This window comes from Psammomys obesus, unplaced genomic scaffold (assembly GCF_907164565.1).
Source record: "Psammomys obesus unplaced genomic scaffold, mPsaObe1.curated_primary_1811, whole genome shotgun sequence".
Lineage (NCBI taxonomy): Eukaryota > Metazoa > Chordata > Mammalia > Rodentia > Muridae > Psammomys > Psammomys obesus.
Window position 1 is genome coordinate 27,113,128 of NW_026592890.1, and position 25,313 is coordinate 27,138,440.

The window sequence follows — 25,313 nt, forward strand, 5'->3', positions numbered from 1 at the left end:
GGACTCCACTGAAACAGTGTCTTCTAAATATGACACAGCCATTGATCAATTAAGTCAATAGTTCCCTGCGGTTGATGCTGCTGGGCGAGGGAGGCTTGGATTTTGTTTGTTTGTTTGTTTGTTTGTTTGTTTAGGGCTGTAGTATCTGGTGCCCAAGCTCCAGTGGATGACTATACTGATATACATATGAGAAGCACTAAATGCACTCAGCAAACTACAAGGACATAAATGGTAGGATGGTCTGCAGTTGAGAGGGGACATTAGAGCGGCATAAATGATTATATGAACTTAAATGCAGGCGAGAACTGTACACACGCAGTCACCAAGGGAGTCTAAATTAATTTTAATTCTTGCAGCTCTAAATGGAAGTTAGCATTTTTCAATAATATTTTAAAAACAAGCCTGGTAGAGGTGGTAGGGAAGGTTGAGGGTGAATACATTCAAAATACGTTGTATGCATGTAAAACTTTTCAAACATGAAAAGAATAAAATAACAAAAAAAAAACCCAAACTAAAATAAAAATTGAAATAAAAGAGCCAGGTGGAGAACAAATAATTCCAACAGTACTATTTCATAGGGTTTTCAAAACTATTTTGAAATTTTATAATTTCTTGACATATTTTAATCTGTTTGCAGAATAGTTGGATAGTGTCTCTATTTTTGAGTGTGAAAATATAGCTGTTTTGAAGTGGAAAGTAGAAAAGTTGAAAATATTATAGCATTTCAATTTGGAAAAAATGTTCTAAAGCTTTTTAATTAGAAACAAGTTTTATATTGCATCTTTTTCATAAAGATAACTTTCTCAAAATTGAAAATTTCAACTTTACAAGCTTCTCAAACCTCATCATCTATAGAGATCACTTTTAACAATTAAATACTGTTAGAAGAGTGAGCTTAAAGCGAATAATTTTATTTTTAAAATTTAAGCAACCATACTGAATAAAAGCATAGTTTTCAAAAACATAAAACAACTTAATGTTAGATCAAATATCTGCATGTGCATCATGGATGATGACTTTCCTAAATGCATTGATAATATTTAAGCGAGAAATAAAGTCTTTGTGTTTAGTTAACATAGACTGAAATATTTTAAGAATTACTTCCTTTTATAAAACATTTTAAAATTAAAATGTAATTACATCATTTCCTTCTTTCGTTTTCACTCTCCAATTTCTACCATATGTTCTATCCCCTCAGACTCTTCCAAAATCATGGTCCTTTAAAAAAAATTACAGTTATACACACATAGTTTTATATATATGTATATATATATATGTATATATATACTTGTATATGCTTAAATGTATGAGTACAATCTGCAATCCATTTACTGCTACTTGTATACCTATGATTTCTGGGCTGACCACTTCATATTAAATAACTAGTTGGAGGCTCGTCCCTGGGGAAGACTAGTTCTCTTACTCTCAGCATTCCTTAGTTGCCTGCAGTTCTTTGTCTGAGTGTGCGGCCCTGTCAGATTCTCTACTTCTATGTTAGTATGTCTACTGATGTTGTCATTGTTTTGGTCTTTTTCGGGCAGCCATATTATTTGAAGTATTTTGGGTATTGCCTAAAAATTACTTTAAACTTGTATATAAACTTTTCTTCTTTGTAACTCTTCCCTGCAAAGTACAGCATACAAAAGATTTTCCTAGAGCTTACGCTAAATTCTTTGTGAGAAGCGATCTAGGGCTGATTTAGTGGAGGAAGGAAACTGCATGTAGGGTATATATGTATACTGTGCCACTTGAATACGGAACTCCAGCATCCCCACATTGTACTCGAACCTACTCCCCCATGGGTATCAAGGGAAGCACTTACTAAAGTTAAGCCAGCATCTCTTTGATAAGGGTCGGGTCTAGACACAAGTGACAGTCACCTGAAAGGAGGCACTCGCTCTCAGGGCTGCGCAGTACTTAAATCTGTACAAGGCATCATCTGTCCATGAGCCCAACTGGTCCCTAGCTGGAAAGTTGTTACATAAACTACTAAAGTTACAAGTCAAGTACTAATTTAAAAAAAAACATGCTCCATCCTCCTGGAGACGCTGTGCACTGCAGTGTGGTTCTTGTTTAAAGGGCTCCCAAGTCCTGGAGACAGTAAACAATGTGGTATGGTTCTGGCACAACTCCTGTGGTCACGACACTGCCTTTCCACACGAAGGAATGGGGAAGAGTGACCCACCGAGGGAATCTCCCTGAATCTCGTCCTGTGCCAGTTTAGCTTTTCCAGTTCTTAAAGTACAGAAAGTAATCGCAAGTCCAAAGGGTCAAGTTTTTGCTAATGGATAACTCCAAGACCCAGGGGACATGCCAGATAGAGCTAGGGAGTTTAGAATGTGTAACGATCATGACGAGTAACTCAGAGTAACACAAGACGACGCTCTCGACGCAGGGACGCTTCCTCCACCACTGTCTGTTACCATTCATAACCCTAGGAAAGAAACGCCCGCCAGAATTCTGGGGGAACTCTTCCAGACCATGCGTGAAGTCAGACCAGAGTGAAGTAAGGGGACAGGCATTGTGACAAGACGCGCAGATTCTTGCTCGGTTGTTATTTTTTTCAGCCATTATGAGCAGCTTTAGAAAATGGAAATTGACTCAGCTAAAAAGATGTGCCTTGTTAAAGCTATTTACAAGTGGAAAAGACAGTCCTCAGGAAGGAATTCCAGTCTTCCTCTCCCCCATACTTACTATGCTGAATTCTGCCTCTGATTCAACATTCTATGTAGGAATATTAAACACCATATATTCTGTATGCTATTTGAGTCATCTTCCTATTAACGTAGTTGCTACTGTCCATTAATTACATAACTGCCACTCATTTATGACCACACACATGTTCTTTACCTTTCCTGTGCTTCCTTCTGACACCATCACTGTTAAAAACACATTGAAGCATGTCTTTTTAATAAAAGTATACAGGAAAACTTTGTCTCAGAATTTTCTATATTTATTCTTAACAGTATTTGCTTGAAAAAGGCCCTGTTTCTTGGGGAATGAGTCTCACAACGTAGGGTCCTGGCTTAGTAATTTCATTCTTTCAGTACATCTATGTTTTTCTCGTTTGCATTTTTTTTTTCATTTAGAAGTCAGAAAAACCTAAAAATTTGTTAATCCCAAATACTTGTCTTTTGTCTGATATTTTAAAAGATTTTGCTGTGAAAAACAACACAAGTTCTGTTGCTCTCCTTGTGGAGTTCCTGTCCTCTCCAGATCTTACTGTTTCCCACTTCTTTCCTAAGATTCCCTGCACTCTGCACAAAGGTTGCCCATAAGTCTCAGCATCTGCTTTGATAGTCTGCAGGGCAGAGCTTTTCAGAGGTCCTCTGTGTCAGGCTCCTGACTTGTTCCCTCTTCTCTCCTTCTTATGTCCATCTGAGCACAGAGGTCTTTCCTGAGACTGATACTCCAACCAAAGACCAGGCATGGAGATAACCTAGGACCCCTGCACAGATGTAGCCCATGGCAGTTCAGTGTCCAAGTGGGTTCCATAGTAGTAGGAACAGGGACTGTCTCTGACATGAACTGATTGGCCTGCTCTTTAATCATCTCCCCATGAGGGGGGAGCAGCCTTACCAGGCCACAGAAGAAGACAATGCAGCCACTCCTGAGGAGACCTCATTGACTAGGATCAGAAGGAAGGAAAAGAAGACCTCCCTGTCAGTGGACTTGGGGAAGGGCATGCATGCAGAGGGTGGAGGAAGGGAGGGATTGGCAGGGGAGGAGAGAGGGAACCACAGGGGGGATACAAAGTGAATAAAGTGTAATTAATAAAGAATTTAAAAAAAACAACAGAAGTTGTTTTCTGGGGTATCAAGTGCTTCCTAGCTCTGTAGTTTAAGTTTATTATCTTCATGAACTTTCTGCTCTTATCTCGGTGAATGTTACTTTTGTTGCTTTCCCACAGTTGTTGTTTCTCTCCTCTAATTTGAGGCTTTAAGACATTCATTTATATATGCATATATGCACACATACATATACACATCATATATACATAAATCATTTATACATCATATATGTCATACACACACACACATATATATCTACACATACATATATACGTATACATATATGCTGTGTATGTTCACTTTATTTTTCTAATTTGTCTTTTCATTTCTTCTTCATTAGATTTTTTATGAGTTTTCCCATTCTTCAGTCCCTTCTTCCATTCTATCTAATCATCAGACAAACAGATTTAGTTATAGTTTCTCAGTTATAGATTTGTGCAAATGAACTCATATTTTTTTCTCAAATTTTTAAATTTCTTGTTCTGTCTTCTCATTTTTTAGGGCATGTATTTTTAGTAAAACTGGTATGACTAATTTTAACATTTGTATCTGATATCTACTTTCCTCACAGGAACTTTTCTGTTACATATATTTTTTGTTGTTGTGTTGTGTTTGTTGTTACATATTCCTGTCTCCTTTTGAGTCAGGTAAGTTTTGTTGAGTTATCTAAAATTGTACATAGAAGTTTAATAAATGTTCATAAATAATTGATGTATACAGACAAGCAGAGTCATAAGCAGCCATTAAAAATTTCCAGAGCCTGAGGGTTTCCTGGGGCTCATTTACCCCAACTGCCAATATGCTTTGGACCACCTTTAACTCTTGAATTTAACCCTATAGGGTTCTAATTCAACCCTTAGGCATGTTATTTTGAACCCCTTTTCTTTTGATCATGGGATCCATATTTTTTTCTTTTAGTATAGAAAGGAGCTGAAACTCTGACTTAATCCAAGGTGGGCAGATGCTTCTATGGGAAAATGAAAACCAATCCTAGACTTAACTTTCTAGGAATTCTTCCCACAGACCTTGGCCTCTCAATTTCGATTACTCTGCTAACTGTTTAAGAGATATTTAATCCAGCTTTTCTAGTTACTTTTGGTAGAATATTTGATTTGGATTTCCCTGGCTACTACTATCAGATAAAAAAACAGTAATAACCATTTCTTAATTTGGCTTTTTCATTTTAAAAAGATGTACTGTTCTTTTTAATCATTTTATTTGTTTGTTTGTTTATTATTATTTGTTTATTATTCAAGACAGCTTTTTTTTTCCTGTGTAGTCACAGCTGTCCTGAAATATACTCTGTAGGGCAGGTGGCCTCAAACTCAGAAACTGGCCACCTTCTGCCTCCTGAGTACTGGGATTAAAGACAATGCCACCACCTCCTGGCACATTTTATTGCTAAGAAAAAAAAAAACTACCATGTTCATTTTTTCTGTTAACCTCCATTTATTTTATTCACTTAACTTTCTTTGATATTAGCTAAGTTATGCAGGAAAAAAAAAAAGCTACCTACACAGTTAAGAGACTAATTTATTCCTAAGGTAGAAGTATGATTTAATAAGAACACAAACATTCTTAACTCAAAGAGCTTTCTCTTTTAAAAGAAAAGGTCAAAGCTGAATAGGTCACAGATGGCATTTATAATCTAATGGAAATTATAAAAGGAAAATAATTCTTTGTATGATCAAACCTTAAAGCCTTGATCTTGAAAGTTAAGCTTCCTGTCCTGGCAATAGTGGCACACTGACGTGGATGCTCTCCATCAATTGCATGAAATCTGTCTATACAGTCCAGTGTTTTATGCTTCTCCATACCCCACCCTTAGCTTCAAGTAAAAATGAGAAGTGTCCTAATAAGACGGGTGTTTAAAAACTGGAGTTCTAGGATAGGCTAGAGAAATGTAGAACTTAGCAAATTCCAAGAGAGGTAGTGAGCAGTGCTGGCTCAATTAATGGACCAGCAGGTCATTCTTTAGTGACAGAATCCTGTGGGGGAAGACTAAGAATGAGAAAGTAAAGAAGATAGAATAGTTGAAACCAAGAGGTCTTGCATTAACTGATGACTTATGACATGGAGGTTTATTAACAAGTATAATGTGATATGTATATATATATATATATATATATATATATATATATATACTTTGTAAGAGAGAAATGGGCCAAGGTCAACAGAAAATTATAGAATGGGATAAAGTCAGCAGGAAGCTAATCAAGCAATGTTGGTGAAAAGGAACACAGGGTATCTGGAATGCATCATAGATCTTGCACACAGTGGTCTTAAGATGATAACTCCATTATCTTCTGAGGAAAAAGGTAAGTTCCCTGCAACTGAAACCTTACTTCCTTCAATACCCTGGCTGCAGCTCCATACTCACTATATTTGCCCTGGGCAAAATCACGGAACTACATTCTTTTTGTCCCTTCATTAAGACCTATGATAAAGCCTTGGATTAGCCTGACTCTTTTTTTTAATTAAATTTTTATATTTTATATTAATTACAGTTTATTTACTTTGTATCCTAGATATAGCCTCCTCCTTCATTCCCTCTCAATCCTGCCCTTCCTCCTTCATCTCCTCCTTGTCCCTCTCTAAGTCCACTGATAGGGGAGGTCCTCCTCCCCTTCCATCTGATCCTAGCTTATCAGGTCTCATTAAGACTGGCTGCACTATCCTCCTCTGTGTACCAGCAAGGGTGCTCCTCCCTGGGGGGAAGGGGTCAAAGAGCCAGACACTGAGTTCATGTCAGAGACAGTTCCTGTTCCCCTTACTAGAATACCCAGTTAGATACTGTGACTCTTAACAGATTTAAAACACTCTTTACTTTTTGACTATTTGATAATCTATACTTTTCTGGACCATTTTCTTAATACATGTAGACAATTGTGTTGAATTCTCAGCAGCAGAGACAAAGGGTACTGCAAGGACAGTGTCCACATTCCATGCTAACCAATTTTCAGCCAAGGCCAGAGTAGAAAGTTGGAAATCCTTCCATAGACATCTATGATGAACTGAGATAGCAAAGTGATGCTTGTTGACTTACTCTTGTCCAATAAAAATAGTCAACCATTGGCTTATGGTATAACATCAATTTAATCAGTTAATTTAATAATATAAACCACACTCTTATGACTTTTCCACGAGTTGTAGTCAAGATGGAGGAATGAAAGTTTCTGATGATGGTTGTTTAGTTGTCTAAGTATAGAGTAACAATACACATTGTGTGTCTAACTGGGTGTGAAACGTCTTAATTTTCATTACTCCTAATACCATTAAAAAATCTGACTTAGATGTAAGGAACCAATGTGTCTTTTTACAAACTGTATTATCCTTGACTTACCTAGCTGGAATAGCCACTGACAACGGATACAACAAAGACATTCTTGATGAATCTCCTTCCATCATGGACCGACCTATGAATACTGGAGAGTTGAGAATAATGTTTAAGTAAACTCATGACACCCAGTTCCTCCTGATAGATTAGGATCTGCTGAATGGAAGTGTTTTGATACTGTCTGCAGGAAGAAAATTTTCTAAGGACACTAATCCTGAGTAGATTGTCTCTGTGAATAGAAGCTGTGTGTTAGGTAACTTTGTGATATGTGCTGGAGTTGGGACAAAGTAGACAGTAAGCAAATCATTATAAATTTTCACTTGTTTTGCTTTGTTTAATCTATATTGGGGCCATTGGATTTTAATGGAAAGCCCTGCAGATTTAATTTACAGTGGAAGAGAAGGAAATCATAAAACCACCTTAAATTTCAGTCCCAAATGTAAATGTTAGCACAATAACAATAGCATGAGAAATGTAATGCTGAGAGTATGATCATAGGACTGCAGGAAAGTTAGCCAAAAATGAGTTCTGTATGGAAACCCAGGGAAGTGATTTTGATTGGTTGGATAATATATAGAAATTTTTTAAATGAAATCTCTACATGAGCTATTTTTAATCAAGTGCCGTGCCTAATTAGTGTTACACTGTCACATATACTTTTGCTGTTAAAATCAAATGTTTCACACACGCACTGAACACACACATTCAAGAATAAATATGGATGTAGATATTTTTACACTGTGTGTTGCTTCATAAAAGAAGATTTGCTTAAGAAAAGTGAGAATATGTCAGATTCTAGTAACAAAAAGATGGCAACAGCTTGACTTTAGTGAAATAGTGCTGCTAAGTCTACACACTAAGTTAATGAAAAGAAAGTTTACTCCTTTTTTACATGTGTACAAACATGACAGAATCCAAAATTTACATTTTTTCCTGCTAATAACAATGAGGTGATTAGTTTTTTATGTTATGTTCCTATTTTTAAGCTAATCTTGGTAGCTTCATACACCTTAATTTTGAATTCATTTTTATTTAAATAATGATGAATAAGTTTGCATGTTGAGTAAGGATGCTTGTGAGCAAAACTTTGTGTCTTCAGTTTTTGTCCACAGCATGCATTTTTTTGTATCTATCTATCTATCTATCTATCTATCTATCTATCTATCTATCTATCTATCTATCTATCTATCTAATAGATGTGATCTCACATCTCCCAGGTTCTCTGCTAACTTCCTATGTAACCAAGGAAGATTTTAAATTTCCCATCTCTCTGCCTGTAAAAACCAAGTGCTTGGATTACAGGTGAAGGAGAGCTTTAAACTGTAATTGATTTTTAATAACTAAAATCACTAACATTATACAGACTAGACACTATGATCCATCACTATGATAAATCTTCTCCAGCTGGCCCAACACAAGATATTCTTGAGAGCTCCTCAAATAAAATTGTAAATTAATTTAAAATGTTATGGGTTGTTTTATGTGTGTGTGTGGTTTGTTGTTTTCTTTCCATTCCTTTCATTTCCTTTTATTTTGGTAATTTGAATGGTTCTTTCTTAAGTGGGACCTTTATAGACCACAATGTGTCCCAGAGAAGCCAAAAACTGGTAAACTCCTATGTGGTCTTAGATACATTCAAGAACCTCCCTCACCAGACTTTCTTTGTTTTCTGACTAACTTTTTCATTATTCCCATTTGTTTCCACCTTCATTCAAATCTGTCATTTCAATTCCTTTCATGTTTACGAAATTCCATTTTGTTTTTACATAACAAAGCCTTTTGTATCATAAAAAACACAGAATGTAGTCCACAGGATAAAAAAAAAAGGGTAGTTTAAAAACATTAGATATTTTATAAAAATTACATTTTAAGATTACAACTTAGACCTTAATTTTATTTAAGGAACATTGATCAGGGACAGTAGTAATTTATAATGTAGTTACACAAAAAGTGATGATTTTTTCCATTTCAATAAGCCAAAATTGTGTCCAATAGGATAAAATTTGATCATTTGAAATGCTTTAACAATACAAAAACAATAGTTTTGCTATGACACAATAATCAGGAAATCATTACTAAAGATGACAAAAAGAAGAATGCTTTTGGAGATTGCCATTTAATAATTTTCTTCAATTCATCCCATAAAATAATGTAACCATGGAATTCCTAATTTCCAGTGAGTTATGTGTCTCACAGTGATACTTTGTTTAACATCACATCACAAACAAGACAGTGATAGCTGGGAGAGTGTATCCGCTAAGGATGCTGTCATCAACATTCCGATTTGTATAAGCACATCTTATGAAGTACAACTAACAACACTAAAAACTGCCCAAGCACGCATTTTTGGAAATGGGTTCCCAGAGCACAGATGTATTTTAAAAAGGTAGGAAAATGGAATGTGTTAGAATGGAATCCCTGGTGGTCCAAATCCATTCTAATTAATGTCCTCTTACCAAAGGGGAACTCGAAAAGGACGGTACAGAGCTAGCCATGGAAGCTGAGCAGGAAGGTTGCCATTTGTGAAAGCCTAGCAGCGGGGGCATCGGAACAAACCAAACCTGCCATTGCTTTGGTCTCCGAAGTGCAGGCTGAGCATGGTGAGAATGCAGTTTCTGTTGTTTAGGACTCTTGGACTTGGTCCTTTATTATTGCAGCCACAGAAAACTCACATGCCGGGTAACAGGGGAGGTCTACGTGTCAACGAAGGTGAAATTTGGAAAGGACAGAGAACTTGTTTCTTTTTTTTTTTTTTCTGTAGGCATTCAGGGCCTGGTGAGATAAACCCTGCTCTTTAAAATATCAACATGCCTTTCAAAGTTCCCCATTGAAAAGGTTACTTAATACCGTTCATTTTCTGCCCATACTTTTTGCTCATTTTAGAAGAAAAAAAATTTTTTTTCTAGCAGCTTAGCATTTTCACTTGACTATACAAATAGGATGTCAAGAATGTTCACCAAAAGATAAAAAGCAAGCTGCTCAGTATGGGATGAAACAGAGGAAGAGTGTGGGGAGGGGAGGGAGAGACAGCAGAGTGGGAAATGAGGTACAATGCAAACAGATTGACCCATCTGTACTTCCATCCAGAGGCCTCACCTTCACGGGGGACAATAGCAGCTCCCCAGTATTTCACAGAGGTCTTGTGTCCCCTCACGGGATGACTCCTAGCGTACGTCTTGCTGGCCACCACCACTTTTTCACTTCTGTGTGTAAATCCAACATGTTCATACTGATTCACACTATTTTTTTAAGCTAAATGAAATATTGAAGTCGTTTGCTAAATTTTTATTACTTTACTAGTTGCTGATTTAAATGGTATTTCTTAAATTTGATTTTGTTTCAGTTTCTCTGGGTAAGACATAAAATCATTAAAAAAAATCCAAATATTGCAATCATCAGGATTTTTGCTTGTAATTCTGCCATCGAATGCTCCTGGATATAGCTTATAAGTGGAATTAGGAAGTCTTTTAGTCACATGATGCCAAGCATACAATACACATTAAGGACAACCAAAGGATATGTAATATGAATTATGTCTGCTCTCCACTGGAGTTGATACTGAATATGCTTTTTAATTTCATAAAGCATGAAATTCAAGTATACACATAAATGTAGTATTTAGTTCTCTTTGAAAATAGTTTTTTGTGAAGTAATTTATAAATGTCTCTCTAAAGATAATTTGTTAATTGGGGTGGCTTGCTTGGTTTTTTTTTTTTTTTTTTTTTTACTTAAATAGGGTCTTTCTATACAATTAAGGCAGGCTTTCTTAGGCTCACCCTGCTTCTGCTCTCAACCATTGAGCTCCAGGCACACAGCACTCTATCAAGAACTATTATTTGTTTTACTAATGTTTTCATAGTTACAGGGTTTGTCCCTCAGTAAAATGGTGACAGTCTATGAAAATCTCTTATGAAGTCAGTTTATATTTTTATTAACATATATTAACTATGCATAATAGTGGGGTTTTCATATGCTATTAAACACACACACACACACACACACACACACACACACACACACACCTCATTGCTTATATTCCTTTTCCCAGTCTCACACATTTTCCATCCTTTCGAAATCACTGGCCTGCAGTTGAGTCAACTTTTTTCTTTCTTTAAAGCATTCACATAAAAGGGAACTTTTGGAATTTGTCTTTCTGGGTCTGGCTTATTTCATTTACTTTTTAATTAGCCACCAGATGGAACTTAATCTCTTGAGAGACTGCACAATATTGGTCAGAGCATGGAAATTAAAACTCCCCTAACCTAGCACGGAGCCACTTCTGGTGAATCATTACTCAACTGACTTGAGCAACAGCACAGCACACAACATTACATGGAACACAGAGGGTGAACTTCTTGTTTCTAATTACTGGTTTCAGAGACTGATATCACCTCATTTTCCCCGTAAACTTTGAAAATAGTGGACTTCCCAAGCCCGCTGTCATTTTATCCATGGGCGTGCCTACATTACTGTTTGAATGAGCAAAATGCTGCGCTCGATGTTGCTTGCCTAAGCACCTCTGGCATCTGCTCATACGTGTGAGTACACTCCCTAATGCCTGGTTCTACTTCCAGGTGGTCAGTGTAGACGTGCAGCTATTGCTCAAGCACAGATGAACAGCTTTCCTCAACAGCTTTCCTCGAGGTTTCCTGACCTTGTCAAAGCCACTGAGTCACTTTGTGTTGCGCTTTCTCTTATACCTAGGGCTTGAGAGAACATGATATTGATTACTGTTCTCCCCTGGCAGCATGCAAAGAAACTTTCAACACCATGAACACCAGTCAGTGATGGTGAAGCTTCTGGTTGGGCACCAGCTTGATTTCTCCATTTTTGAAGATAGATTGTCTTCAAACCATCAGGTTATTGAGAGTAATCAATAGCCTTGGTAACAACCTGTGATATTTTGGGGAAGGGCTTTAGGATCACTTTAGCTAATAACTCAACAAAATGTCACTCATTCCTAGAACTTGAGGTGTTACTTGATGGCATAAGATATCGAGTTAGGGCATTGCTTTCCCCATTATATGGTGGCTCCATTTTAAATTCCTTTCATATTGCATATTGAAAGAACCTCTACAACAGTAACTTTTTCTATGGCTTTTTAAATGGCTTTTAGTCTTAGAACAGTAGTATTTGGTTTTACCCTAGGTCTCTGGGCTATGTAATCTCAGGTTCTTGGTCACCAAAGCAATATAGGTTATGGGTTCAAACTCATGGCGTGGGTCTTAAGTCAAACCAGATATTACTTAGTTATCCCTTAGTGTTTTGCCACCATTGCACTGGAATATCAGGCAGGCAGGGCACTTTTGTCTTTAGCAGCTGGGCCTTGTAGAGAACAAACTAGAGTCTTAGCAATAGTCTGGTTGGTTTGGGAGTTCCCATGAACTACATTTGACCAACAACTCAATTAGATGTAACCCAGTTCTCATACTGGAAACTTCATTTTGTTGTCAACCATCATCCATTATTTGGTGATTTCATCTAGATTGCCTTCATATATATTATAGAAAGCTCCTACTGTAGTAGGTATACTACCCTTCTAGTGGTCCTTAATTTTATCCTCTCTCCCCCTTCCCTCCCTTGCGTCCCTCCTTTTCTTCCCTGCAACCCTTGATCCTCCATTCCAGTCTCCTTAACACATCCATTACTATCTATTATATTTTCCTTTTCAAAGGAAATTGTGTTTTTTTTTATTTAATTTTATTTTTTCTTATATTATTAACTCTGTATCCCAGCCGTGTCCCGCTCCCTCATTCCCTCCCAATCCCACCCTCCCTTCCTCATCTCCACCGTGCCCCTTTCCAAGTCCACTGATAGGGGGGACCATCTCCCCATTCATCCGATCCTGTTTTATCAGGTATCTTCAGGACTAGCTGCGAAGCCCTCCTCTGTGGCCTAACAGGACTGCTCCTCCCTTGGGGGGTGGGGAGGCCAAAGAGCCAGTCATTGAGTTCCTGTTAGAAATAGTCCTTGTTTGGTTCCTTTCACTCTATATCTAACCTTTTTGGTTGTATGGAATATATCTTGATTATCATTGACTTAACTACTGATATCAATATATATATATATATATATATATATATATATATATATATATATATATGATACATTACATGTTTGTTTACTGGGTTTGGGTTATCACACTCAGGATGTTATATTTTTTAACTTTGTATTGGTTCTTTTTAGAATTTCACATCATAAACCCAGTCCCACTCATCTCCCACCCATACAACTGAAAAACAAAATCATTGTGAAAGCTACCCTGTGTCAGTGTGTCCTACAGTATATACTTGTGTTCACACTTCATTTCTTGCAAATGGTCATTGCAATGACTTGGTCTGGTACAAGAAACCTGGCTTCTGCTACTCTATCAATATTGGAACCTCACAGGGACTCCTCTTGATGTTCTATTAATTCCCTCTGTCATAGAGATTCTGTAGTTTTTGGATCTGTAGGATCCTTTCATGCATTCCGGTAGTTCATCAATGGAGTAGATGTTGCCGTGGGCTAATTCAAAGCTCTGGATCTGGGCCTGAGAGTTATCTGAGCTGTTCATCTCACTGGCAGTACCACTTTTACGGCTTACTGGCAACCCTTAAAATCAGGACTAGAGGGCCCTAGGTAAGATGTTCAATCCTCATTCAGAAAGGCAAACAGGATAGATATTGGAAGAGGGAGAAAACAGGGAACAGGACAGGAGCCTACCACAGAGGCCTCTGAAAGATTCTACCTAGCAGGGTATTAAAGCAGATACTGAGACTCATAGCCAAACTTTTGGCAGAGTGTAGGGAATCTTATGAAAGAAGTGAGAGACAGAAAGACCTGGAGGGACAAGAGCTCCACAAAGAGAGCAACAGAACCAAAAAATCTGGGCACAGGGATCTTTTCTGAGACTGGTATTCCAACCAAGGCCAATTCATAGACATAACCTAGAACCTCTATACAGATGTAGCGCATGGCAGCTCAGTGTCCAAGTGGGTTCTCTAGTAATGGGAACAGGGACTGTCTCTGACATGAACTCAGTGGCTGGCTCTTTGATCATCTGCCCCTGGGGGGCAGCCTTACCAGGCCACAGAGGAAGACATTGTAGCCAATCCTGATGATACCTGATAGGCTAGTGTCAGAGGGAAGGGGAGGAGGACCTCCCCTATCAGTGGACTAGGAAAGGGGCATGGGAGGAGAAGAGGGAGGAGACTACAGTTAGGATACAAAGTGAATAAACTGTAACAAATAAAAAATATATTAAAATACTCAGGACCAGCTCTATCCTGCTGCCCTGGCAAGATGCAGAGCCTGCTCTCCCAAGTATTGTATCCAGGGACATGGCCAGTTCTTCTCCCCCCGCCCCCCAATACCTTGGGGATAGCTCTTGCAATAGTTATTTTTAATATATTTCCATCATTTACCTGAGAATCTCATGATCTTATTTTTACTTAACAGCTGAGTAATACTCCATTGTGTAAATACGTCACATTTTCTTTATCTGTTCATTTCCTGAAGTATGTCTAGGTCTCTTTCTAATTTCTAACTATTATGAATAGAGCAGCAATGAATATGGTTGAGTACATGTCACTGTGGTAAGATGGAGCATCTTTTGGGTATATACACATAAATGGTATAGCTAGGTCTCGAGTTATATTCATTTCCATCTCTCTGAGGACTCACCATACTGATTCCTATACTGACGGCATGTGTTTTCACTCCCATCAGCAATGAATGAGTGTTCCCCTTATTTCATATCCTCACAAGCATGAGCTGTCCTTTGATTTATTGGCTAATCTTATTGGTGCAAGATGAAATTTCAAAGTAGTTTTGATTTTTATTCTAACAAGGATGTTAATCATTTCTTTGTTTCGAGCTTCCTCTTCTGAGAATTCCCTTTTTAAATATGCATCCCATTTTTAGTTTGATTATTTGTCTTTTGCTTCTAGGTGTGTGTGTGTGTTGGAGTTGATTTTTTGGGCAGAGTGATAAGTATGGATTCCTTTGTACTCTTCTACACACTGGTATCTAGTTTGACCAGCACCATTTGTTGAACATTCTATCTTTTTTTTCAATGTGTATTTCTGCCTTCTTCATAAAAAAATCACTATGAGATGAGCATGGTGGTGCCCTTAAACCCAGCACGCAGGGAGGTAGGCACAAGTGGATCTTTGTGAGTTCAAGGCCAGTCTGGTCTACAAAGTGAGTTCAGGACATCCACAGTTACACAGAGAAACCCTGGGTCTTCAATTCAATTCCACAGGTCAATTCAATTCAATTCAATTCCACCAGAGGGTTTTGTGCCAATACCAGGCATTTTTTGTTACTATAGTAACTTTAAAATTTCTTTTATTATTATAGATTGTTTTAGCTATCCTTTTTTGTTTTGTTTTCTTTTTGTTTGTTTTTGTAATTCTATCTGAAGCTTAAAACTGTCCTTTTAAGAAGAAATGTGTTGGAATTTTGATGGGGTTTGTATTGAATCTGTAGGTTACTTTTGGTAGGATACCATTTTCATTGTATTAATCCTACTAATCCAGGAGCATGGCAGACTTTTCCCATTTTTTATATCGTTTTCAGTTTTTTTTCAATGTCCTAATTTTTATATATAATTCTTTCACTTTCTTGGTTAGAGTTACCCCAATATATTTTATATTACTTGAGGCTAATGTAAAAGGTGGTATTTCCCTAATTTCTTCCTCAGTAAGTTTGTCATTTGTATATACGAAGGATACTGCTTTTTTTTTTGTTACTTTTGTATTCTGCTAATTTTCTGAACACTTTTGTCAGCTGTAGGGATTTCCTGTAGGCCACTGATATGTACTATTATATCATTTGCTTGCAAATAAATATATTTTGACTTCTTTCTCATTTTTAATCCCTTGATCTCCTTCAGTTTTCTTAGTTCTGTAAGAGTTCAAGTGCTATATTAAATAGATATGGAGAAAATGAACAAACTTGTCCCTATGTAAAATTTTTAATAAAATTTCCATTATTAAAATCCTTTTGAAATTTTTGCGAAAAACTTAAACATCTAAATTCTTGTTTTAATTTATATATATATATATATATATATATATATATTTTTTTTTTTTTTTTTACAGTAATATCCACAGACAAATTTAGCATATGTCTTCCAGATCCTGTACTACCATCTGTTCATTGTCAGGTAACTCCTCTTCTTACAAAATACAATATTTTGAAGAAATTAAAAGCTAAATATATGTGACAGAAACGTCACTACTTTAATAGATGTCAGGGTGTCCCAATAATCTAAATCATTTTTGCAGTTTGCCATCTTCAGCAACTAATGATGTGAACCGGCAGCTTCTAGAGGCGGTGTTGAACAACTTTCTTGTGAGTAAATTTCCATGTGGAGTTACAGAGCTTCTGCTCTGAAGAAGTAGATATTGGGTTATTCTTCAAGAAAGCTCAGACATTCTTGAGGAGAAATGGCAGTGAGGCTGAAACACAGAGTAAAATTTCCCTCTTAACATCTGTCCTGAACAAATATTCCCTTAATAGCCTGTTATTTTCTCATGAGACAGACAGGGAATGAATTGGGATAGGAAGGGAGGTAGGGAGGAACGGGGAGGAATGGAGTGAGTATAAAATGTAATCAGGATATATTATGTGAGAAAATGTCTACTTTAAATAGTAGAAAATTTCAGAAGCAATGAGTAGAATTTAAATATCTAAATCAAAAGGGAATATGTGAATAGTTACTATAAGCAAAAAAAAAAAAAAATCAGTTTCACAATAATAGGATGAATGAGAACAGGTTTTACCAGCTAAATGAGTCTTTGTGGAAACACAGAAAATTTAAAGAAATAATATTTAAAGTTTTTGAGTTGTGGAGTAATAGATGCTTTACACAGAAAGGAGCATCACAAAGGCATTGAACTTATTAGCATTGCCCTGATAGAAGAAGCCCAAACTCCTGACCAACCTCTATACATTGTATGGAAAGCTTAATCTAAAACATTAATTACTACCTAGCTAATTTTTAATTAATTAATTAATTAATTTTTAATTATTATTATTATTTATTACAATTTATTCACTTTGTATCTCTGCTGTGGCCTCCTCCCAACCCACCCTCCCTCCCTTTTCTCCCCCATGCTCTCCTCTAGTCCACTGATAGGGGAGGACCTCCTCCTCTTCTATTTGACCTTTGCCTAGCAGGTCTCATCAGGACTGGTTGCACTGTCTTCCTCTGTGGCCTGGAAAGGCTGCAACCCCCAGGGGAAGATGATTAGAGACCTTGCCACAGAGTTCATGCCAGAGACAAACCCTTCTCCCCTTACTAGGGAACCCACTTGGAGGCTTGGGCTGCATCTGAGCAGGGATTTTAAGATCTCTCCAAGCCTGGTCCTTGGTTGGAGTATCAGTTTCTGCAAGGTGGCCAGGGCCCAGAATTTTTGGCTCTTTTGGTCTCCTTTTGGAGCTACTATCCCCTCCAGGTCTTTCTATCTCCCAATTCTTTCATCAAATTCCATACATTCTGCCCAAATTTGGTTATGAGTCTATGCTTCTACTTTGATACTTCAATATAGTCTTTCAGAGGCAGTCTGTGGTAGGCTCCATTTGCAGGCAAATGGTGAAAACTAGAAAAGATCATCTTGAATGAAGTAACCCCAAAGCAGAACTATACACATGGTATATACTCAACAATAAGTGGCTATTAGACATATAATATAGGATAAACATACTAAAATCTATACTCCTCTAAAGAAGCTAAACAACAAGGAAGACCTTAGGGAAGTTGATCAATCCTCATTCAGGACAAACACGATAGACTCAGAAGCAGGAGCTAATTTGTAATCAAATAAAAGAGAAACACTTAGGAATTTTGCATGGCATTTTCTGTTCCCGAGGACCTGTTAGACAACGTACAGGCTCTAAGAACAAGTTTAATAAGCTAAAGAAGTCCACAAAAGACACTGAGGGTAGCAGATGACTAGTGGGCCTGGAACTCCTTGTTGAATGCCTTAGATCTTCAAGGGGTGGAGCCTGCTGAATTTCCTTCATTCACATTGGCATGTCAACTGAATTTGTCATCAAGCTATTATGTTCAGGAAACCACACTGTTAAGATTTTATGGTTGTAGCTTTTCCATCGTGTCTAGAAGGCACTTCTTCATAGACAGCAAGCTTTAAAAATAAATTCCTTGATATATGCCCAGGAGTGGTATAGCTGGATCTTGAGGAAGCACTATTCCTAATTGTCTGAGAAAGCACCAGATTGATTTCCAAAGTGGTTGTACAAGTTTACATTCCCACCAGCGGTGGAGGAGGGTTCCCCTTTCTCCACATCCTCTCCAGCATGTGTTGTCACTTGAGTTTTTGATCTTAGCCATTCTGATGGGTGTAAGGTGGAATCTCAGGGTCCTTTTGATTTGCATTTCTTGGATGACTAAGGATGCTGAACATTTCTTTAACTGCTTCTGTGCCACTCAATATTCCTCTGTTGAGAATTCTCTGTTTAGCTCTGTACCCCGGTTTTTAAATGGATTACTTGGTTTGTTGGTGTTTAACTTCTTGAGTTCTTTATATATTCTGGACATTAGTCCTCTGTCAGATATAGAGTTGGTTAAGATCCTTTCCCAATCTGTAGGCAGTAGTTTTGGTCTGACAACAGTGTCCTTTGCTTTACAGAACCTTTTCAGTTTCATGAGGTCTCATTTATTGATTGTTGCTCTTAGAGCCTGTGCTGTTGTTGTTCTGTTCAGGAAGTTGTCTCCTGTGCCAAGGTTTTTCTCCACTTTTTCTTCTAATAGATTTAATGTGTCTGGTTTTATTGAGGTCTTTGAACCACTTGGACTTTAGTTTTGTGCAGGGTGTTAAGTATGGATGTATTTGCGTTTTTCTACAGATAGACATTCAGTTAGACCAGCACCATTTGTTGAAGATGCTAACATTTTTTTCTATTGTACAATTTTGGATTCTTAGTAAAAAATCAAGTATCCATAGGTGTGTGGGTTTATTTCTGGATCTTTGATTCAATTCCATTGATTCATGAGTCCATTTCTATCGCAGTACCATGAAGTTTTTATTACTGTTGTTCTCTAGTACAGCTTAAAATTATGGATAGAGATACCAACTCTGTTCATAGCAGCTTTATTTATAATAGCCAGAATCTGGAAACAACCTAGATGTCCCTCAACTGAAGAATTGATCCCGAAATTCTGAAACATTTATACAATGGAATACAACTCAGCAATTTCATGATTTACAAGAAAATCAGAAAGACACACATGGTATGCACTCCCTTATAAGTGGATATTAGCCGTGTAATATAGGATAAATATACTAAACTCTATAGTCCTAAAGAAGCTAAACAAAAAGGAGGACCTTAAGGAAGAGGCTTACTCCTCACTTAAATGGGAATACAGGATAGACATCAGAGGTAGAAGACAGGGAATAGGACAGGAGCCTTCCACAAGCGGCCTCTGAAAGACTCTACCCAGCTGGGAATTGAAGCAGATGCTGAGACTCATAGCCAAATTTTGGGCAGATTGCATGAAATCCTATGGAAGAATGGGCAGGTAGAAAGACCTGGAGGGGACAGGAGTCCCACAAAGAGAACAACAGAACCTAAAAATGTAGGCTCAGTGAGTCCTGCAGAGACCAAGTACCACGTATGGAGAGGACCTAGACTCCCTGTTCTGACGTAGCCCATGGGCACCTCAGTCTCCATTTTGTTTCCATAGTAAGGGAACAGGGGCTTTCTCTGACATGGACTCAGTGGCTGGCTCTTTGATCACCTCCTCCTGGTGAGGAGGCTTAACTAGGCCACAGAGAAAGAGGATCCAGACAGTCCTGATATGGCTAGGGTCAGATAGTAAGGGAGGAGGACCTCCTCTATCAGTGGGGTAGGGGATGGACATGGGGCGGGGAGAGGGATGGTGAGACTGGGAGGAGATGAGGGAGGAGACTACAGTGGGAAATAAAGTGAATAAATTATAATAATAAAATAATAATAATAATAATAAATGAAAAAATCTATTTTTTTTCAATATCTTTACTAGTGCTATGTGTCTCTTTCTATCTGTATTACCCCTCTCTCTGCTGCCTTAATTAAAATCTCCATCCTATTTTACCTGCTCCTTTAAAATGTGGATAGCATAATTCCACTAAAGACCTACAATTTCCTTAGTCTTAGAATATAAAGTCCCAAATTTTAGTGTAGTATCATTAGACTTTAAGGACCCTTTACAGTCTGATTTGTGATCTATGCCTTATCCATTTGGAATCTCTATTCTCTGGCTCTCTAGCTTTCCCCTTTTGCTTTCACATGCTAAGCTCATCTTATTCATTCATGCCCTACCTCTTTTGTTAGAAACATTCTTTCTGCATAATTTTTAAAATGTTACCTTCATTTTGCCAGTAGGTTAGTGTGTAACTTCTCTTGATAGCCATAAGTTCATACCTTTACCCTCGTCCTTTCTAATGCTCTATCTATACCTTCTCCTCACCCTTCACATCTTACTGTTCTTATTTTTATTTTGAGATGTCTCTGGTCTTTCTTTTCTAGTACAGAAAACTGAATTTCTCTTATTTTCTCCAGTGTAATGATTCCGTCAATAGCCCCTAAACCATCATTATCACCTGTGCTGATAGAGGAGTTTAAGCACTGTGTCAAGCATTTTGTTTGATTTCTTCTTTGAGTTTTTTTTCCACATATACTTCAAAATTTAAAGGGTTAAAATTATCAATCCCATATTTTCACGGGGCAGACTGAGGCTAACATCGGCCAGGAACTTTGCCAAGGTCACATAGCCATCCACAGCGAGTGTGAACACCCTTCTTGAGCTTTACCCTGTCTGTTTCTCAATCTCGTTCTTTTCTTTCAGCTTCCATTTTCCTAGAAAAAGATGTCTTGTTATCTGATAAGAGCGATCTTTGTTGAAGGTGAATGCCCAGATCAGCCCTTCAAAGGAGCAGGCTAATTTTAAATGCAGTTCCCTTTAGAGAGGCAGAAGCCTTCACCCAGTGTATTCTGAATCTTGGAGCCCCACATATAAATCCTGAGCCATTCCAGCTGAACTGTGTGTCTGATTTCTAATAAAACCAGTATAAAGCAAGGCCTATTTTTTGATAGTAAAAAAATTTTTTTTGAACTCATGGGCTGGCTCTTTGATCACTTCCTCTGGTGGGGGAACACCCTTACCAGTCCACAGAGGAAGACAAAGAAGTCAATCTTAATGAGACCTGATAGACTATGGTCAGATAGAAGGGGAGGAGGACCTACCCTATCATTGGACTGGGGAAGGGGTATAGGAGAAGAAGAGGGAGGGAGAGTGGGTTTAGGAGGGGATGGGATGGGGGCTACAGCTGGGATACAAAGTGAACATACTGTAATTAATTAAAGAACCTGCAAAAATGTTTTTTCTTCACAATTTATTCATTATATATCCTGATTGAAACTCTTCCCAGTCCCATCATCTCTTCCTCTTCCTCTCATCCCCTTCCCCTAATCCACTGAAAGTGGGAGTTCTCCACTATTGCCACCTGCCCATAGCTTATTAAGTCTCATCAGGACTGCCTCCTCTTCCTCTGTGGCCTGGCAAGTCTGCATCATCAGGGTAGAGTGATCAGAGAGCAGTCAACTGAGTTCATGATAGAGGCAGCCTCTGATCCCCTCACTCAGAGATCCACATGGAGACTGAGCTGCCAATAGGCCACATCTGAGCAGGGGGTCTAGGTCCTCTCCATGCATGGTCCTCCATTGGTGCATCAGTCTCTGAAGAACCCCCTGGGTTCAGATCTATTAGTTTTGTTGGTCTCCTTGTGGTGCTCCTGTCCCCTCCATGTTCCTCTAACCCCACTGCTCTCTTCCTCCATAAGACTCCCTGCTCTCTGCCCAAAATTTGGCCGAGTCTCAGCATCTTCTTCGATCCACTATTGTGTGAATCTTTTCAGAGGGTTCTCTATAATAGACTCCCATCCAGTTTCCTGTCTTCCACAAAGAAGCTAAACACTAAGGAGGACGCTATGGAGGATAAATCTCATTCAGAATTACAAACAGTATAGCCACAAGAAGCAAGACCTATTTTGAGTAAACACAAACTCTAAAGGACCTTCCAATAACAAATATCGCTCAGTTTTACTTGGTAAAGCCAAGTACAGAGACAGTACTGTGTCTTCTACTAATATTTGAGGTATCATTATTGAATTCTAAACTCATAGTCAGTCTGGGACATTTTTACTTTTCTTATGAATCCCATTTTTTCTCTTACTGTATTTAATGTTTTAAAGTAATTATTGCATTCACCTGAGAGCAGAACCTCTCAGAGTACTTCTCAGTATTATTTTGATGTTCTGTTAATTAAGTCTGAGGTCTACATGGAAATAAAATTGTATTAAAAAACATGTATTATTTTCATTTATAACTCAGCTATCAATAGGTTTACACTCCACAGTTTAATTACTTATATTGGACATTAGTTAGATGGTAAAATTTAAGATAGATACAAATAAAGATTTTTAAAAGTCCTTTTTCTTTTGGTAACAGAAAATGTTTTCCCTTAGTCTCCTGAGTGCTTTTCTGATAGGCATTCACCAGGATTCTAGTTTTAAAGTTTCACTAAGGCAGGTATGATGAGGCACACCTTTAATTCCACCATTTGGGAGTCAGAGACGGGCAGATCTCTGTGATTTCTAGGCCATCCTGGGCTACAGAGTGAGTTCCAGGACAGTCAGGGCTACACAGAGAAACCCTATCTTGAAAAACAAATATACCAGAGCCCTGTATGTCTGCTCCATCTTCTAGGTTTCTTGGGTAAATGTTGGGCTGTCAGCCGGTGCTGTACAGCCACAGTGGATCCGAGTTCGAAACATGCTTGCTTTAAAAGATATTACAAGGAGACTGACGTCCATCAAAAACATCAAGAAAATTATCAAGTCTATAAAGATGGTGGCAGCTGCTGAGTGTTTGCAGAAGCCAGCTCGAGTATACTGAACAGGCTCATTAGCTCTGTGTGAGAAGGCTAATATTAAGGGATCTGAGGATAAGAAGAAACACCTCCTTATTGGTGTGTCCTCAGATCGTGGGCTTTGTGGTGCTATTCATCCTTCAGTGGCTAAACAAATGAAGAATGAAGAATGTGGCTACCCTCAAAGCAGCTGGAAAAGAAGTTATGGTTGTTGGAATTGATGAAAAAATCAGGGCATACTTTAGAGGACTCACTCTGACTAGTTTTTGGAATTATTCAAAGATGTGGGATGGGAGCCTTTTACTTTTTTAGATTCATCAGTCATTGTCCTTGAATTGCTAAGTTCTGGATATGAATTTGATGAAGGCTCTATCATTTTTAATCAGTTCAAATGTGTTATCGCTTACAAGGCAAAAGGAAAGCCCATCTTCTCTCTGAATACCATAGCCTCTGCTGAGCATGAGAATTTGTGATGACATTAATGCTGATGTGCTGGATACAATCTGGCCTGCATCATCTAGTACACTCTGAAGGAGTCCACCATCAGTGAGCAAAGTGACAGGATGTCGGCCATGGACATAGCCAGCAACAATGCTTCTGACATGATTGACAAATTGACATGGGCATTCAACCATACCCACCAGGCTGTCATCACAAAGGAGTTGATTGAAATCATCTCTGGGCCCGCTGCTCTGAAATTCAATAATTTTCTTATTGAAAATTAAGTTGCATCCTCAGACAAGAGGTAAAGACGGAAAAAACAGCAAGCTGATTTAAACTGATTGCTGTTTTTTTGTCAAAAGAACCTTGGTCTACTGAGTTGCAAAGACAGCAAGGTGTTTGTAAATTATCTTAAAATAAACACAATGATAAAAAAAGAAAAGCAAATATACCAATAAAATCAACAAATGGCTTCACCAATAAGGCCTTCAATATTTCCTGAATTAATATGCAAGGGTAATGGTTGGATCTGAGCTCTTGGTTTTCATGGAATGTTCATAATAGATGGGTTGCTCATAGTTACATCCCATTTCATTCAAAAAAATTTGCATACTGGAAATAATTAATCATGCTTCTCTTACAGAGTTAAGCACAGACAGGCAACGTGTTAGAAAAGTAACCCAACTGTTGGTGTCAACAACAGGAATTCTTCAACACAAATTCTTCTGAATTTGTGATTTTTTTCAGAATCTTCTGAAAGAATTCAGATTCTTTCAGAATCTTCTGTTTTTGTGATTCTTTCATATTTAGCACTTGACTTGACTATGAGGGACCTTCAGAAAATGTTTCTAGATTGATTTAGAAACATTTAGTTTGATTTTGTGTGATTCTTTTAACTATGAAAGCAGTGAAGTGTCAGTTCTTATCGTCATTTGAAAGAGAAAAGAAGAAGATGGAAATGATGATGAGCATAGGAGAGAGCCTTGCTCTTTACCATGTTTGCCTGAATTCTTCAGATACCAAACATTCAAGCACTTCATATAAAGATACAGATTTAGACAGGTATTCAAAGATAGCAGATGCCTTTCTTTCATTTTGGGTACTGAAACAATCCTATATGTTGTCACAGGTGCCCTAACTCTCTCGGATTCAAGGAGGTTTTCTGAAAAGTCCTGGTGACCTCATTTGATTGGTCACATGGATAACATTAGAGTTCTTTGGCATTTAGAAACCAGAGGAAAATTCCAGAGAAATCCACATGGAACATACCAGAATATTTAAATAAGAGATCTATTAATTTTTATTTTATGTGTGTTAATGCTTTCATGCAAATATGTATGTTTACTATGCAAGTTCCAGAAGAGAATATTGGATTCGCTGCTTCTTAAGTTACAGATGGTTATGAGACACCATGTGGGTTCTGGGAATGAAACCCAGGTCCTCTGAAAGAGTACAAAATGATCTTAGCCACATAACCACCTCTCCAGTACCTCCTTTTAATGTAAAAGGAACTAAGTGGGAAGGTTCATTAAATGGAATACACTTGTGATGGCCATTTTTGGTTGTCAACTTGAGTACAGCTAGGATTAACTAAAACCCAAGTGGATGGACTTACCTCTGAGGGTTTTGTTTTTTTGTTTGTTTGTTTGTTTTTATTAATTAAATCACTGGAAGTGGGAAGACACACTTCTAATCCCATTCTTTTAGGTGGGAATATTCACCTTTAATCTGGGCCACAACTTCTGTGGTAGTGTACATAAAGAATAGGAAGTAGGAAGCTTGTTCTCTTTGCTCTCTTGCTTTCTGCCCGCTTGTCCTTGCTCTC

The 25,313-nt window shown here is 37.8% G+C and overlaps 1 pseudogene; it reads left to right on the forward strand.

Moving 5' to 3' along the window:
• The first annotated feature begins 22,881 nt into the window (after positions 1 to 22,881).
• LOC129683313 (ATP synthase subunit gamma, mitochondrial-like) lies at positions 22,882 to 23,772 on the forward strand (annotated as a pseudogene).
• Positions 23,773 to 25,313: the final 1,541 nt, after the last annotated feature.